The following is an 18445-nucleotide window of genomic DNA, read 5'->3' on the forward strand; positions in this document are numbered from 1 at the left end:
CCCCTCCCCTCTCCTCTCCTCTCCTCTCCTCTCCTCTCTTCTCCCTCCCCTCTCACATCTCCTTCTCTCTCTCTCTCTCTCTCTCTCTCTCTCACACACACACACACCCAATACCCTATACCTTCAACACAATACAAAAAACTGAAGCTCTCTTATGAATAAACGGGGACCCATTATTCCAACTTTTCCTCCATCACCTCTTCTTCAGATTCAACCTTGTTGAAAGTGCTGTCCCCCGTCACTGTCTCCACTTTCTGAAGCTCTCCTTCACTCTCTAACCTTAGGGAATTTCCTAGTCTTCATCCCCATGCACAGCCCTCATCCTCATCCCGCCTCACACACACTCTATTAAAATGCCACTGGTGAAGGGAACCATTCACTTTATTGCCGCTCAGCAGCAGACAATTTCCAGTCTCCACCTCAGTAACCTCTGTTGTCATGGACATGGCTGCCCACTTGCTCCTGCTTATGATCCCTGTGGTTTTCCAAGACACCAACCCTCTTCACCCTGCGAATCCTTCTCTGTCTCTGTTTTGGGCTCCTCTCCCTATCTCTGCACATAAATGTTAATATTCTCTCCCCACTGGCTCCCGCTTCTCAAATCACTAAGTGCTCTCAAGGATGTGCATGTCATCAGTCAGCCCACATCGCTCCTGATTCAGTGCTTCCTGGGCCCAGTCGCTCTGCCGAGCCCTCAGCTCATGGATGAAGCTGCTTCCTAAGTACATCCATGGCTCACATTGTACCACTCTGCCGTAGTCCAGCCCCTCGTCCCTTCTCCCTAAGACCTCTGAAGTAGCTTTTCCCACCTCATCTCTTTCTGCAGCACTCCTTGCACATTGTTCACACTGAGTGCTTGCAGATCTTGGAACCCATCAGAGTCACGTACATACAGTGTGCCAAGGTGATTATTTTGCTCTATTATGTGTTTATTCTTCTTTCTGCATTTCTTTCTTCTTACTCCTTTCTCAGTTGGCTGACTGCTCTCAATCTTAAAAAAAACAAAAAAGCCAAATTTTTGACTTTTGGGTAGCTTTCCCTGATACTCCCAAAGAACAGAGTAGGACCTTTCTCTTTTGTGAATCAGCATAATCTGTTTTTTCTCTGTCACAGCACTGACCCACAGCCCCTGCAACTTCAACATGAATTCCCTTAGAGCAGGGACTGTGTTTCTTCTGTCTGCATCTGTAGCTGTAAGCATAGTTCCAGCCATACAGTAAGAACTCAGTAAACATCTTAGGTAACATTGCACCTTCTGTGAAAGCAGACTGCTTGCCTTCTCTATATCCTTTGCTTTTGTAAACGCTGTAAGAATCAGAATTCACACCTTGAACACACACCTAAGTGTTGAGATAAATTATCACTAATGCATCACATGTCCAGGTTAACCCAAGTAGTGTTCATCAAAACTAACAAACTATTCATTTTTACAGTGCTGACCAATCACAGTGCACTGATGCAGAAACAGATGGTTGGTTGCAATTTTATAATTATATTTATCACATCCTTTTGAACCAAAACTTGTACCTAATAGATTGCATAGTTTTGGTTGGGATGTTGTGCTGGGTTACCTTCATCTTCAATCAAGTTCTCCTAGGAGGAGAACTTTCTGCAGCAAAAGTTCAGTCTACTACGCCCCAAATAAAATAGCCTACAGAGCAATTCAAGTCTCCTTACTGCTACTGTGTGCTCACCAGGCCTATGCATTATTTATCCACTGGGTGATAAAAGGTAAGAAATTCCCCACTCTACCTCCTGGACACCGTTTGTTTATCCTGGAAAAATTCTGATTCTGAACATGTTTTGTGAGATTTCACATATCTTATAGGATTTACCTATGATCAGCTAAACTTGGGTGCATTGGCGTTTATTTTATTGTAGCTATAACTTAATGTTTTCAGTATTGGATAATCACTCTTGCACCAAGATTGAGACTTAGTAAGCAAAGAAGGTTTTTGTAAGATATGGAAGTTATATTGCTTCAGTTATTGGTTAATTTTGTCCAATTTATGTTTAGTCTTTTATAGTTTCCAGTGTACATAAAAACCTTTACTAATCAAAGTGATATATTGATTACTGTGTGAAAACTATAAATTTTAGTCACAGCAGAGTTGTAATGCACTTGGATTAGGTTTTAAAGTCAGCTTTTTGGGCACAAATCATGTGTAAAATAACTACCCTTGACATTCCTTCTTCAAATCCACACCAGCCAGATTTCTTGTTAGCACGGATTGCTGTCTTGTCAATTTGAGATTAAATGAAGTTACTTTTATGTATTTAATGACTACATTACATGAATAACACATTCCTATAAGACAAGAATAATTTTCACTCTGAGATGATTCACACAGAGGCCTAGAAGATCCCTGGACTGAACCACAGATGTGTGTCCCATTTCACTCACACTTAGAAGTGTGAGGTCTTTGGCGGAATGGCAAATAGAATTATGACAAGGATCGGTGTCCCCACCCAGTTAGCTAACTCATAGAAGTTAAATGTGCATACCGTGTGGTGGCACTGAGAATTTTCTTAATTGCTCTTAGAAGCTTATCACAAACTCAGCTAAAGCCAAGAGCATATCTGCCTCCTCATCTCATTCTAATATTCTTTTTTCTTTCTTTCTTTCTTTCTTTCTTCCAGTGCCAGGAATCAAACTCACAACCTCACCCTTACCAGGTAGGCACTGCTCCACTGAGCCATATCCCTAGACCCATTCTTCATTTCCTATTATCATTAATTTGACTTTTGTTGTGCAGTTCTGAACTCCCCTCACTGTAGGCATATAAAAGCAAGCCAGACTTATCTATTTCTTCCATATTTTAATGAATCAAAAAGAGATTGCTGGTGGCATTACCTATCATTTTATTTTTCAGACTCTCCATTTTTCTTAAATGGCTGATGGCACCTAATATTATAAACATGTGAAAAAATATGTCAACTCTCTGAGATTCTACTTACAAATTTATCAGGCATCTAGATGTGTTCAGCTCTTGTTGATAGAACCACTGCAAAAACAAAACAAGAAGCAAAAAATTTAAAGAAAAAAATGGAAAGAAAACTGGGTAAGAGTATTTGGGGAACTCTACTGAAACAGAAAGGAAGTGAAAGCAACAAACATGTTACCTCTTTAGTCCTCCACCATCTTGAGATGATGGCCTCGTGTTTGTTCTATTTTACAAAGAAGAAACTAAGATTTAAAGATAAGATTTAAATCAAGATTTAAAGATAGTAACTTACCCAGGGTCACAGAGATGGTAGGTGGTACAGCAGGAACTCAAGCATGAACTTAACCAGCTCTAACTCTCTCGTCTTGTCACTATACTATGTTATTAATATTGTTTCTAAATCCCATCTTTTCTCTTTTCCCTTTGTCCTTGCATATATATATATATATATATATTTACTATGTATATAATAACACTTTACTTAATCACTGGAGGATATTTGTGACTACTGATATCTTTAAATGATCTGCATTCAGTAAGTTAGATTGCTATTCCACTTCAACTTTGAAAATGACTGAAAGCTTGAATAAATTGTAAAAAAAAATGAGAAATCAACTTGCAGGTCAGAAATTGAGGTCTAAAGAGCACTAGATTTAGCTTTTTCTGTGGAATCTTTTGCTAAGCAAGGTGTACTTGATACCTTGTCTCAGAGGATAAAAGAAAGAGGACTTAATGTCCTGGGTCTGCCAAGGTAGGATGTAATAGGTGTTGGTCCAAATGAAGTCAGGATCCCAAACAGTTGCAACATAATACAGGGAAAAGCAAGAGATTAATATTCAACCCCAGAACCAGAATCGGGGCACTGCTGGGAAGATTGACTCTGGCCAGAGGAGATTAAAGAAGAAGCCCAGAACATTTGGAGCAGCTATAAGCTTCTTGTGAGGATGTAAAGTCTTGCTTTGAACTCATGAAATCCAAAAAGCCTCAAGCCAAATATTTAATTGTGAATAAAGGTTTTCATCTAATGAGGATATCAAGGAAATGTCTGGGAAATATTCGGGGTTCTTGTAGTCACTAAGTTTTCTGTAGGTTGTCACTGGTAGAAACAGGGACCCCAAGCCTTCATAACAAAGAAATGTTCATGCAAAATGCTAAAATCACACTTTTGAGAAACACTGATTTAGTGGATAGCACCCCTGGGCACCTCAAACAAGAACAACTAAATTTGCCAGAAGAAACCCACTTTTACCTCAGGTTTCAAAACATTCTCCCTATTCTCAAAGGCAAATAAGAAGATCAGCCAAAAATAAGAAAATTAATAAGAAAATAAGGTAGGACCTATGGTACACATGAGACATACACACCCCCAAGGGATTGCAGATTCCCAGTTATTCCACTAAATAGTAGTTAGGTGAGAGGTTCCACTGGTAGCCCCCCAAGCTTACCAAGGCACTGCCAGCCCCTGGCCTGAGTCCATCCCTGACCATTCTTATAATTGTGTACAGGCCCCTTACTGGGGCTGCAGGAAACAGATGCCGTAGAACTCGGGATATAGACAGGACAGGAGATTAAGGGGGCATAGAAGCTCAGGAGAACCTTCTAGGGTACAGGAGGTCTCAACCCTGAGTTGAGTCTTGAAGTCCATGGTGCAGGTTTCATTGTTCCCCTGGCTTTGCTTGCAAAGCACAAATGCACATTAATTAAGAATTTAGTATTTCAAGATGGCAACTGCACAGCATTAAACTCCAAGCTAGAGGTCTTCCTGTGACTAGTCCCACAGCATGTAGCCAGCCCTGGCACCTCATCTTCCAAGGACTTGATGCCATCTGAGTAGGGCTCATCTGTCAGGCACTACTTCTCTCATTCGCAGGGATATGGCCCTACCTGCAAGAGTTTTAGGTGCAGCTATTGGAAGGGGTTAGAAGATCTCACTGTCCGTATGCTCTATGCAAAGTTTCATTCAAAGCCCTTGATTTCAGTATCTTCTCCTTCAGGCAGGAATTTCCAAGATGGGATTTCTTCTGTTTCAGATTTTCCATAGAAAATGTCTATCTTCTGGCAGGGAAGCAAAACTGAAATTCAGATTGAAATGGAGCGGGGGAGTCTGGGGTTACTGCTTCACATAAGTACTTGAAGATAATCTTTCTGGGTCTAGCAGAAATCTTCTCTGTCCAACACCACACAAATCCCATTTTCAGAGGTACACAGTGCTTCCTCAACCTTCCATTTCTGGACTTCTGTGATATAACTTGACTTGGCTTTTCTTTCTCAGCTTATATTTCAATTTCCTCTGCACTGCTAATTCACTTACCTCCCTCTTTCCTTTCTAGCTTCCAAAATTGTATTACTGTTTTCTCTACTCTTATTCTTTCTATTCTATGGGATTTGTCTGTCAAAATCCTTATGACTAAATCATAGTAGAGCTTGGGAAGACGGCAGAAAAGACATGTGTAATCAGTTCTCTATGATTCACTGTAAGTCTCTCATTTGTAAGTTTTCTTTTTGTAAAATAGATGTTCTATTTCTCTTGTCTCTTCTTCTTAAATGATTGTATAGAGAAGTACTAATGTTGGTTAGATTGACAGTTTAGACCTAGAACCCGGAATGTTAAGGTGCCTTGTCCCAATAGGGACACCGGATTGACTGGAAAATGGTTCATGGGCCTGGAGAGCCAAGCAATTAAACATATTAACTACTAAATACCCAATTTATGGGGAGCTAACAGCGCACCGGATTCCTGCTTCTCCGTAAACTGCATCAATCATATAAGCGTGAGACCTCATGTATACCATGGATGTCTGTGGCTGTAGATAATAGGTCCAACTAAGCCAACCTGATTAGATCTTTCTGGAGTGTCACCTTTGAGCCAAGATAAGAGAAGTCAGAATTACAGTAGCAGTAACCGCAGCAAGTAAATTGTAACCCTCTGAAGGAGAGGCCCTCACATGTCATCGCAGAGACCCCCAGGGCTACCAAAGTCCTCACACATCAGGAGACCTCAATGGGTCAGGTCTTCTTCTACAAAATATCATCATACATCACATCCGTCCAAGGAATTCCTCCTTTTTTTAAGGTGCCTCACTCAATTATAATGATAGAGTGGGTGCGGATATGAAGTTATAAGAAACAATTGCATGCACAGCTTCCAACTTTCTGGTCAGAGACTTCTTTTAACAACACAACCAGGGATGTAATCCAGTTGTGTAATTCCCTGGTCCTAGGTTTGCCCATCACTAAGTACATATAGCACTTCTGTTTTCCTTTTTTCTTAGAGATGTTACTGAGGTTTTACTGAGATATAAGAAAGAAAATAAAAATTTAAAATAGACAAACATTCAATATTTTGGGCATTACAAATGAAAACTTTCAATTAATTTAATGAATACTACTGTTTATTAATGACATACTGTTCAGTGGGTTAAGAAAGTTATCAGAGCAAAACACAGACTGGACACATGTGAACATGGCTGGCATATGTATACCTTGAGGAAATAAATATAATAAAATAATATTCAGAACATAGTATAAATATTAACTGAATAAATTCTCTACAGTTTCTTCAGTAAATTAGAACAACCTTCAACAAGAATTGCAGAGAATAAAATCTAAGTCATCTTTTAATGCCATTCCCTCTCTTCCTAGGTAGCAAATTTGAAACATTTTTCTCTGAAAGTTTAAAACAATCATTATTCCAAAGATGAAAAAATCAACTGTCAGTAGAATACATTATTACTTTATATTTCTACATAAATATATTTGACAAAGCAAATCTATGTGCCTTATCTTCAGTTCTATTAATACCTATCTTTGCATTAGACTCCCAATACAGCTCTCACCTTGCCTTCTTCCCTTTACTTCCATATAAGAGACATTCTCAGATAAAATATGGTTTGTGTTTCAATTTCCAATGCAGAGTAAGGATGCACAACTACTACATTTAGATCCCTATCTTGGGCTTTGTTTGCTGTGCTCTGAACAATGGAAGTAACATCAACACTGTGTCCCTCATTGAAAATAGATGTTGAATCAAGACAGTGTGCATAGTCATCACTATGAAAAATATGTATAAGGTAAGCGATGCAGATAACATTTGCAAAGTACAGCAAACCAGGTGCTGCTATTATGTTTAGGGTGATTTTGAACATAAAGAAAGGGACTGCCCTTGACCTCCAGTCTGCGGTTGAAGGACAAAGAAGGAAACAGACTAAATAAGCAAATCAGAAACCAGAGCCAGAAGGTAGGCAGGCTTCACATATAAGATATTACTGACTTTCAGTTTCATTTCACTTACCTTCTTGAGCCATTTCTCTTGCTTTCTCCTTGGCAGAGAATTTTATCAAGGGACTGCCTTCAAATGATTTGGTCAGACATAATTCTGGAAACAAATTTGCAAGAGAGGGATTCTTCAGAGAAAGGCTGAAGAGAAATATATGTTTCATGTATAAGGAGCAGCCTAAAGAAAATTTATAGGGAGAGAGGGACTATCAAAACCTGGACAAAATGAAGAAATGAATATATATACAGGCAAGAAAGGAATAAAATTTGACTAAGACAAAGGAAAGAAGGCAGTTGATGCATGATGTAGTGTTATATCTTTATTTACTAACAGCTCAGAGTTATACAGCCCTCACAACCCAAGTTTTTGTTTCTGTACCAGAATTAAAAATGCAGAGGAAGTCATAGGTAGAGGCTGTTCTACTGGCCCTGCTAGGTGGCTTCCCCTACCCTCCTCTGCAGGTGCCAAAGGCTTGCCCACTAAGACTCTACTCAGATCTTTTATCTTTACACTTTATCTCTGATTTAGAATGAAAAAGCTTGCCCAGATAAAGCAATTTCAGGCACCACTGAGCAGGAAAGTTTTTACTCAATTCCATGGAATCCATCACATACTATCAGCTGTATATATCTACGTATTTTTAATTATCTTGCAGCTTTTGAAGGAGGCAAAAAGTGCAACTTCAAAATGCTGGTAACTCACAGATACTAGCATTGAATAAGTGAAACATTTAAGTTGATATGGAAAATAAACAATTCCAAAATAAATAATGTAATGGCCATTGTCAGAACAAAGGGCTTTGGGAGATCTTCATTTTTAAAAAGTAAGGAAGATTCTCCGTGACTTGGTGATCTTTGGAAACTTCCTTCAGTACAACATAGTAGTAAGTTCTTCAACTCTATTTACTCATTCAGCAGGTAATTACTGCGTAGCTAGCTATTCTGGGCCAACCATGTTCACAGCATGTGTTTTCTGGAATGAACAAGACAACAACAATACTTGTTCCCATGGACATTACATTACAGGGTCAGGAGGTAAAAAGGTAGACAAATAAACAAGAAATATGTCAACTCAAGTGCAGGAAATATCTCAACGAAGTGCTATGCAGAGACCTAATGTGTCAGATCAAGGCTTTTAAAAAGTGTGAAAGTTGCATTTCGCAGAAGAAAGTATGCATAGTAGTAAGAAGAAGCCATGGACAGACCTGAGAATGAGAACATCCCGAGCATAAGAAATAGATGTGCTAAGCATGGAGGAAGGTGCATACGTCTGGAAAGTGCTGGGTGAGGAGGGAGGGTGAGAGGTGAACTTGTAACTGGAGGCAGAGGTCAGGTCATACATAGATAATGGGCAGTATAAGTAGGAAAGAGATTGAATTGCATCCTCCTTTGTTTGAAAGCCTTTCTACAGGCTTAAGGAAAAGACTGCTGACATCAGATTTAAAATTTGTAAAGGTCGTATGGACTGCTGTGCCCAGGACGACACATGAGTCAGTACAAGATGGGTCACCACATGTCAAGAGTGAAAACAGAGGCAAGTTCAGAAACTGTCACAGTGGCCGAAATGAAATCTGACGATGGCTTGAATGAGGTCAACAGGAACAGAAAAAGCAAGAAGTTATCAAGTTCAGGAAGCCACGGATGCCGCGTAGAATGCCCTCAGCTAGTGTTGGTTATCAAGTGGATAGGAAGGCGCCGGGGAAAAATCAATCACCAAGTCTTTTTGCTTGAGGAACTAAGTGGATAATGGTGCATTGACTGGGATAAAGATTCAAGGGGAGAAGAAGTTTGTTGAGAAGACATAAGAAGATATGAGTTCTCTCCAGCTAAATTTAAGATATTCATTATAGACTCAAAAAGGGTCTTAAATAATGAGATATGCCATCCTGGCATTTATGAAAGAGGCAAGCCAGAGGAAATCACGCGGAGTTTCTGGTTTATTTATAATATTTAAATCCGTGGAGTAGATGGGGGTCTGTTGTATTATCTGTAGAAAAGGAAACACGAGAGATAGGGGTGTCCTCTGATAGCCTGTTGTCTGAGAAGAAGATGTTTATGAAATTGAACTCAAGGAAGTATTTCAAAAAGAAGGAAGTGGGGGCTGGGGAGTTAGCTCAGCGGCACAGCACCTGCCTGGCAAACGCAAGGTCGTGAGTTCAATTCCCGGTACCGGAAAAAAACCAAAACCAAAAAGAAGGAAGTATGGAAAACTCAGCTGAAAGATGAAGGATGATAAAGATAAAAGTGACTATCTCCTTGAAGATATGGCAGTCATTAGTGACCTTGGCAACATGAGTGCTGGACTGATATAGATGATAATACACTTAGTGGGAATTAAACACTAAAGATGAACTGTTGAGACACACGAACTGACAACTGTTTAAGATGAGAGGGGGATAACTAGATGACTGGAGATGGATGTGAGATCAAAGGATTGTTTTAAAAAGATAGGGGATATTGGAATATGTTTATACACTGATGGGAATTATCCTGTAAGGAGAGAGGAAGATGCAAGAGATTGCTGTGGACAATGGCAGGTACAAACTGCCCGAGCACCCAAAACGTGTAGAGACTCAAGACCAAAGAATAGAGAGAAGCATTAGATAGCAACATGGGCCCTTAGTCCACAACAATAACTGGAATCAGAAAATACAAGTACGCATGGAGGTAAAATGGCAAATGTGATATAGTAGAGCAGAATCTGACTGCTTCTGTTAATAAATATGGAGAAAGGCCATTTGTCGAAGGGCAGGGAAAAATATCTGAGAAGAGGAAAGGGTGTAAAATAGACCTTTCAGACAATGAGAAATCAAACATTCCAGGGAAATGCAGTGAGTTTATAGGATAATGTTGATTATTCATTTGAGATTTGTTGAATGATCAACTAAAAGTGCCTTAAGTATGACTAATCAGCATCACAGTTTTATATTTGTTTTAGGTTTTTTTTCCAGAAACATGTAGCTACTTGAGTTTAGAATAAATTGGACCAACGGTGGGGATTTGTGGATAAGAGCAACACAGAGGGGGCAACAGATTCCAGTGGAGTCATTCTAAAGAGGCTCTGCAGTCAAAGATAAATAAGTGGGAAAGTGATGGCATAAGCCTGGTAACTGACCATGAAAATGTATTGGAATCATAGATTAAAGAATTGGGGAGGGAACTGCTTAAGTAGAAGAACTATAGTAGGTGGGCAAAGGATGGAGGTAGGAATCAAAAATGTATGTTTGATGTCAAATTATTCAGTGGTGCCTTTATTGATGTTAACTGTGTCAAGGGTGTAGCCATGAGCTTGAATTGCTGGAGTGAATGGTGGAAAATTAATAGAGGTGAAAGGCTGAAAAACTGAGAAATCAAGATGAAGGAAAGATGTTACACATGGATGTTGAAGTCAGCAAGAATGACAAAGGGTTGAAACAGTGACAATTTGGTGCCATGTTCATCAACAGAAGGAGGGATGGAACTGAATAATGGTCAAAGGCAGCAAGTAGGAGGAATTGCAGGTGGTCCAGGCCAAGACAAGGACACAAATGAACTGGAGGTTTAGAAGACAGAGTGCAAAAGGTTTCTTGGAAGTGGCAAGAAAGAAAAGTGATATATAACACTTGTACTTCCAGGTCCTGGTGTTTTTAGGCTATAAATGAATAGGGAGTTTTTCATTCAAGGTGCTTACTAAAAAGTAATGCCAGGAAGAAGACAAGGTGAAGGAGGAAAACAAGGGTGGTTCTGATGATAGACATGTCATGTTAAAGAAAACATCAATTCATCCAACAAATACTCATTGGTCTGAGCAGAGTTCTGGGGGCAACCATGAAAAAGGCAGCCATGGTCCCTGCTCTCATGGAACTTACATTTTGATTAGCGAAGAAAATGAATTTAAAATTGTTTTAAAAGTCAGGTATCATTCAGGGCAAAAAAGAGAATTTAAATGGGGTCATTGTGACCTGAAAAAAATGGCTAGCTTAGACCAGGTACCAAAGAAATAATTTTCCCAGAGGAACATTTGAAACAAGGACTAGCAGCAGGTTTGGCCAGGCAGGGGTAGAAATGCCTTGTGATCAGAGGCTGTACAGGGCAGTGTAGGTACACAATCCAATGGACACAGGGTGGCTGGGGGCTTGAGTTCATCAGGGTGATATGTATTAGGGAGGATTGCAGCTCCAGGGAACAGAACAACTGTATTAGTTTCCTCCCAATAGTCCAAAAAAGTACTGTAAACTAGGTAGCCTTATATAACTCTTGAGGCCAGAAGTCTGAAAGTAAGTTGTCGGCCACGTTGGTTCCATCCAGAAACTTCTCTCTTAGCTGCTGTCAGCAATCCTGGCATTCTTCAGCTGGTGGCTACATCACTGTACTTTTTCCCTCCATCTTTACATGGTTGTTTTTCCTCTATGTCTCTCTGGATCTCTTCATTCCTGTGTGTCTGACTCTTTATTTATAATGACTTAGGTTGTACCTGAACCCAGTATGCCTCACTTTAGGATTGCACCTGGAAAAAAACACAATTTCCAAACAAGATCATATTTCAAGGTCCTAAGTGGACAAAGTTTTAGGGCAACACTGCGGAAGCCAATGCAGCAGTCACAGGCTGCTCTTTCTTAAGGAGTCAGAAACATTAAGTGTGATCTCGGCAGAGCTGCCCTGGGCTCATGAGGCTAAGAACTGCCTCATGTCTCCCAAAGCAGAGCACTGCAGCACTGCAGGGAAGAGTGCTAACTACTTGGAGACTATTAGCCTAGTCTTACCCTTGGTGGACTGAGGTTGGTACTTGAGCAACAGCGAGAGATAAGCATAAAGCAAATGGAACACACCCGGGTGAGAATTACATCTCCACTGTGGAAGAGACAGGCAGCATCAGTAAAGTACGCTTCCCAAAAATGCATCTAGTAAAGCCCAAACCCCCGACCTGACTATATTTGGAGCTAGGACTTTAGAGAGGCAATTAAGGTTACATGAGGTCATAAAGGTGGGGCCTTTGTCCAATAGAACCTCCTTCCTTATTTAAGAGAAAGAGAAGAGACACTGGCTTGACACATAGGCCCTGAGGAGAGACACTGCGAAGAAGCAGTGAGACAGTGACTATCTGCAATCTGGAGACAGATATTCCACCTTGACATGGTCTTCCAACCTCCAGTCCATGAGAAAATTAATTTCTCTTCTTTGAGCCATTCAGTCAGTGGTTATTCTATAGCAGCCCAAGCAGGCTATGACAACAAGTCATCACTTCTTGTGTATACAGTAGGAGTCAGTGCCCCACAGAGATAAAAAACTAAGGGGAGATGAGGGAGGGATCAGGATGCTGTTGTGTCTTATCAAAACATCTCTGGCAAGCTTTATGTCAGAAAATGTAAAGGACTAGATTAGAAAGGGTTTTATTAAACAAATATTTATTGTGTACTTGTAATGTACAAGTCACTCAGCTACATTACTAAATACCAGACACCTGACAAGATCTAATGCAGATTGATGAACTTTGATTTTATGCCAAAGAGGAGTGACTTTGATGAGTCAGTATGTAGTTCAGCATTGCCACGCACTGAGTGGAAGTAGTGCTCACCTCTGTATCATGATTTCAAAGAGGTGAAAAGTAAACCTGTGCTGAGAATGTAATACGATATTAACTGTTTCTTAAAGTAGGGAGCATATAATCTTTTTTAAAAGCCTGTAACAGTATTCTAGCACTGCAGACACTGTTCTTCATTTCCTCTCTACATCCTCTTTCTCTTGTGTCTTCTAGTCCTTTGTTCATGTTTTATTCCTGATATTGCAAACCATTTCCATTTGATTGCCACAGGGGGAATTATTTTGACCCTTGATAACAAGTTTAGGAGCTTCTTGCAATCCGATTTCACAGTTTGTATTCACTTGAAGCTATTCTTGGATTGTCTTCCTGAAAGCACACACAAATGTGAACCAAGGGGTCACTTTGAAGGCCTGGTCAGGTTTAACATCTTTATTAACAATCTGGAAGAATTTGAAAACACTGCAGTAATGAAATCTGATTCTACATTGGGAGTTGCTGAATGACAGAAGAATAAATTGAAGGGAAAACCACAGAGTGACTGAAATTCAACTTGGCAAGCTATAATCTAACATATCTGATAACTGAAAAAGAATTCAAAATGTGGACTGTCAATGGATGAGTGAAGTCAGTCAAATATTAATGTCCTGAGAGGCCCAAGGGCTTTGCAAAGTTAATCGTGCATGTTAGCTGAACCGAGGTGGGCTAGACAATGATCAGTGCTATTTTGTACAGCAAGCAAAGAAGTATTCCAGGACAGGAAAATGTAAAGGACTGAAGAGATGGCATCTAAAATTCAATATCACATAGGATGTGTTAGGACTAGATTAGAAAGGGTTTTATTAAACCCTTTCTAATTATTACTTGAAATCTCCCTCAACTGCAGAGGAGGGCATGCACTTTTACCAAAAGGCATATACTTTTAAAAGAGGAATAACAATGGCAAAAAAAATTGTTAAATGTAAGCATAGAGCAGATAAATATGACCCAGCTGCTTTAGCAATTGTTAAAGGTCACAGGGAGCAGTGTAGCAGAGTCGGTGAGAATCTGAGTCCAACTGGTTTAAAGACTCCTGTTCTTCTACTTATTAGTTATTTGACCTTGAGCAAAATATATAACTTTCAAAGTCTTAATTTCTTGTTTTGAAATCTGATATAGTAGGAATGCCTAATTCTAAGTGTTGAGAACGAAATAAGGTAGAATATATTCGTATGTTCCCTGATACATAAATTCTCAATAAATCCTGACTGCAACAAACAATAATAGTCATTGTCCACACATCACTGGAAATGCTTATATGTAAATGTACATGTATACTTTTCAAAAACATTATCTTCCCTTAGTGATTTTGGCAGAAAACTTTTCTATGTGTGACATTCAACTTACAGTTTCTGCCGAATGATTCACCAGCCTCTCTGCTAGCAGAGTGTACGTAGTTCACTGCCCCATCCCTTTCTCCACCACATAATTCTACCATCTGTCCCCCATCTCGTCTTAATCAGAATAGCCGTAATAGGCAGTTCTGGTGCAGTGGTTTTTTTCTAAACCAAGAGAATATCGAATGAGAGCCAGATGGTAAATTTGAACATATCTAGGACAATCACTTTATTTAGCTATAAAAACAAACAAACAAAATTAAACAGTGGCTTCTCCATTTTATATGTTGGACTTCCCAGCCAGATATCTCCTTGAACTTTTGCAGATGAAAAAAAAATTTCTATCCACTCATCATATGACACATATAACCTGAAACTAAGGCATCTCAAACTTAGTGAGTATTCAGGTTGTGTCTTTTTTAAAAGTCTCCGTCATTGTGTAATTATTTCTCTATTGTTCACATCAGCTGGGGTGGGTTTCTTCTAATTTTCAGTATACATAGGGACATTCTTTTTTCTATGGTAAATATTTGAAAGGAATTTCTTGTGAACTGAAGGATACAAGGATGGACAAAGTAAAAGCATCTGTCCCAGGAGAGTAATGTAGATCACAGGCTAACTAGAGTTTCCTCCTTCCTGAAGTTTACTTGCTGATTTATGTACTTCCGAGGGCCATGTGTGGTAGGGAAATGTGTTCCCTTGAATGTCCTTTTCTGAAGTTAGAAGCCTGACTTGCCCATTATAATCTATTCTGCTGCATTAATTAACAAGTCTGGACACATTCCTTTCTCAATCGAAACCTTGTGCTCCAATGGCTCGATCAATCTGATAACACTAAAATAAAAACCCTTCTGCTCTCAAAGTCTTTATTTTTTGAGAAAAGAAATGAATAACATCATACTTCTAGACATTGTCCAGACATGTCTATTTCTTTTTCCAAATTGAACACTTTTTGAAGTCAGTAAAAACTACCAAGTAGATTCTGGCAGAGACATTATTTTGAAATAATAGATCAATCATCTCAAACTTTTCTCTATCATCTTTATCTTAATGCCATTGAAATAAATTACTGTATTTTAGGCTACTTCCATTGAGGCACCAAACTATGCACTATAAATAATTGGTGAGAAGTTTTGGGCTTTTTAACAATGCGATCAGCTCGTTGAGACCTTTTTTCCCTTAAAACTGTGTCTCTACATAAGAGCAGAGACAAGTATACTTTAACATTTCTAGTACTTTTTATCAGACGTTCACTTCTTTTTCCTGAAAGAAATTATCTCCCTCAAGAAGGGGGAAAGTAGCATCTAGTTTTCTGTAAATACGAGCATCAAAAACAACAATTCGGTTGTTCTACTTGGGAATTCAGTCCCATTAAAGACACTCTACAGTTGAGGGAAGTACTTTTCCCTATAGAAAAGTTTCTAATATTTTCCAGACTTGTATCTGTTCACCATCTAGCATGTGGTCTCTAATAGAAAGGTAACTTATTTTAGTCCTTTTTGAAATTAATATTTTCCTAGCTTACTGAAATAGAAATGACAGAATGTCAATTTACTTTCCACTTGTCTGCTATGTATAAAAATCAAAAAGCAATGATAAGTATTGAGTTCTTTTCTGTTTGAAACAGAAAAGTTGATATATCTCCAGTCGATATATTTCCCTATCTCAAATTAAGCAGTAGAACAAAAGTTTCTCCACTATTTCTTCCAATTTAATAGTCAGTTTAATATTATAAAAGGTAAATGAAGAATACAAGCAAAACATTTAAAATAAGTATGCTCACTACCCATTCTAGTTAATTCACTTAAGTCATACCAACTATAAAATATGAAAACTAAATTCAGTGATTACTTTAGAATATACTATTTCCATTTTTATCAATACTTAATGTTTATTTATATATTCTACAGTGGAAGCAGAAATTCTCTCCAAAAACATTATCTCTTAAAATTCTGAGGTGCATATTAGAGACACAGGCAGCTTCTAACATAGAAAACTGTAGTAATGACTTTTCAAATTTGTCATTTCACTGCTACAATACAATAACCAAAGTATGTAACAGTACAATGCCTAGAAATTTCAGTAAGAACCATTACTTTCTTAGATGTAGAATGACTAACGCATATTCTACTAGGGACATTGAGTTTAGTAATTGTATAGAGCATGTCCTGACATAATTTTCAATTAGTAGAATAGCACAAACAACTTTAAGACATTGTATGTAAGCCCAGCTTTGTTTTATTTACTGATTAGTGGACAAAATGCGCTGTAATTTATTTTCAAGAGTTCTCTTGAAAGTCTGTGCTCATAAAAATCATGAAAAAGATGAAAGAGTGTTAAATCACTGAAACTTTAAATATATCTTACACAATCTTGTTTGTACAAAAGTACAAGTTAAATATAAACATAAAGCAATCATATAACTTATCCAAATCTGTTTGATGTGACCTTTAGTTATATATCAAAGTTTCTTGGTTCTGCTATTTATGAAAATATCAATACTAGATTGGGTTACCATCTATTGGCACAGGGCCCTTAAACGCTTGCTCTAGCATTAATCTTTTATAGTGTTTGTAAGTGTTTCCTAATTTGTGATCACCTAAACACTGGAAACAAAGAAGAAAAAAAGCAGTATGTACATAAACCAACAAGTACAGTAACTGGGCAATAATGTGTCTTAAATACAAGGAAACTCCCATGCATCTACCCAGGGAACATTAGCAATCACATCCCCTCACACAGGTGCACACACGCACACATGCAAGTCCACAAAGGCACGCACACCACCCCATCACAAGAGAAAGCCTGACTCACATTCAGCTGTGTATTCCTTCTTACTTCCTCACACCGAGAACTTTTTATCACCTTCCCACTCTTGAAGACAGTTTGGAGGAGTTCGCAACTATATTCTCAAGGTCTCCTTTTCCCTCCTCAAATGTAACCAAAATTCCCTGATGGCATCCTACTTAAAAGTGATCTTCCCTTTTTGGACCTTTTGTTGGGATCAACAACTGAGTCTGAGGCTCATAAACCTGAGGCCACTGGTGACCGCATAGCTTTACTTGAATGAAGAAATTTCTTATTAACTTATATACGAAAACTCCAGAAGGAACAGAAGGAAACATCTTCAGTGCTGCACTTCTTTTGTTTCTTGCCTTCTCCAGTCTCTTGTAAGGTATTAATATCTACTTCAACCCCCAAAATAACTCAAAGGTAAGATGACAGAAAATTAATAGACTTTTGGTTTCTCAGTAAAAGAAAACTTATTTAAAGTATCCCATACCTGTAATAGAGTATCAAGAGGATTTCCAGAGTCATGTCTGAGTAGCAGCAGTACCTCCGTACTTCTCGATAGCATTAGATGTCTTAGATCTTCACCCCGTGTTTTCCCCACGCATTATAAGTGGCATCGCTACTGTGGACCACAGATATAAGTACTGGTGGAAATTGTGACTGTAAGTTGAAAAGCATCTTTTTCCTGGTCCTTTTCCCAAGCTGTTAGGGTACAGTACTGTGTTCTGCTGCTGGAATAGAATAGTTTGGAATGGGATCTTTTGTTCCATAGCATTTTTTAATTAGAACAATTTCTGCTACTGTATCTGTTCCTTTAAAATTAATCAAATGAACAGACCTCCCTAGGCCAGCAGTCTCTTGGGCAGAGACTCCTCTGTAGCCAAAATCATGTAGCTTGTATCCCAGACCATGTAAGTTACCAGAAGCTTCTAGCAAATATTTGGCCAGTATTTTCTTTTGCGCGCTAGAATTGGGGGCCATTAGGATTGGATACCAAAACTGAACAAGAGAAAGCCTCAAGTGTGTAAGCCAGGGGGGCTCTGGGTCTGGTTCCTGCTGTGAAAAGAACACTTCCTCTGAAAAGGAACATTTGACTTCTATTTGAAGATGCCAAGCATGTTTCTCAAGCATGTAGTCCATCCCTTTTTATTAAAGACACCATCCTGGGGATGTTTTTTGTACCCCTCCTTGGCTTCCAGGATTTTCTTTTTGGTCACTACCTTTGAAGTACTCATGAAGAATGTACTGCAACCATAAAATACTGCATTGTTGTAGTCTGGGATTTTGCAAGAGGAACAATGTAATACAGGACATATATTTTATTAGATGGTTTATAACAGTCACCCAAAGAGTCATATACAAAAAGAGAGTGCGGGAAATCTGTCCACACACTAAAGACCAAAGAATTCAGCTGAGGGTCTTGATCCCACATCAACGTCCCGCATGAGTCCAGCTGAAGACCTAGAGCCCATAACAATTCCTCCCATGAGCCCAACTAGAGACCTAGAGCCCAAGATAATATCTCATGCAGGCCTATT

The 18445-nt window shown here is 38.9% G+C and overlaps 1 pseudogene; it reads right to left on the reverse strand.

Annotated features, from left to right (window-relative positions):
- Window positions 1-605: 605 nt before the first annotated feature.
- Window positions 606-18142, reverse strand: LOC102006050 (annotated as a pseudogene).
- Window positions 18143-18445: the final 303 nt, after the last annotated feature.

Source organism: Chinchilla lanigera, unplaced genomic scaffold (genome assembly GCF_000276665.1).
Source record: "Chinchilla lanigera isolate Chin_1 unplaced genomic scaffold, ChiLan1.0 scaffold00025, whole genome shotgun sequence".
NCBI lineage: Eukaryota > Metazoa > Chordata > Mammalia > Rodentia > Chinchillidae > Chinchilla > Chinchilla lanigera.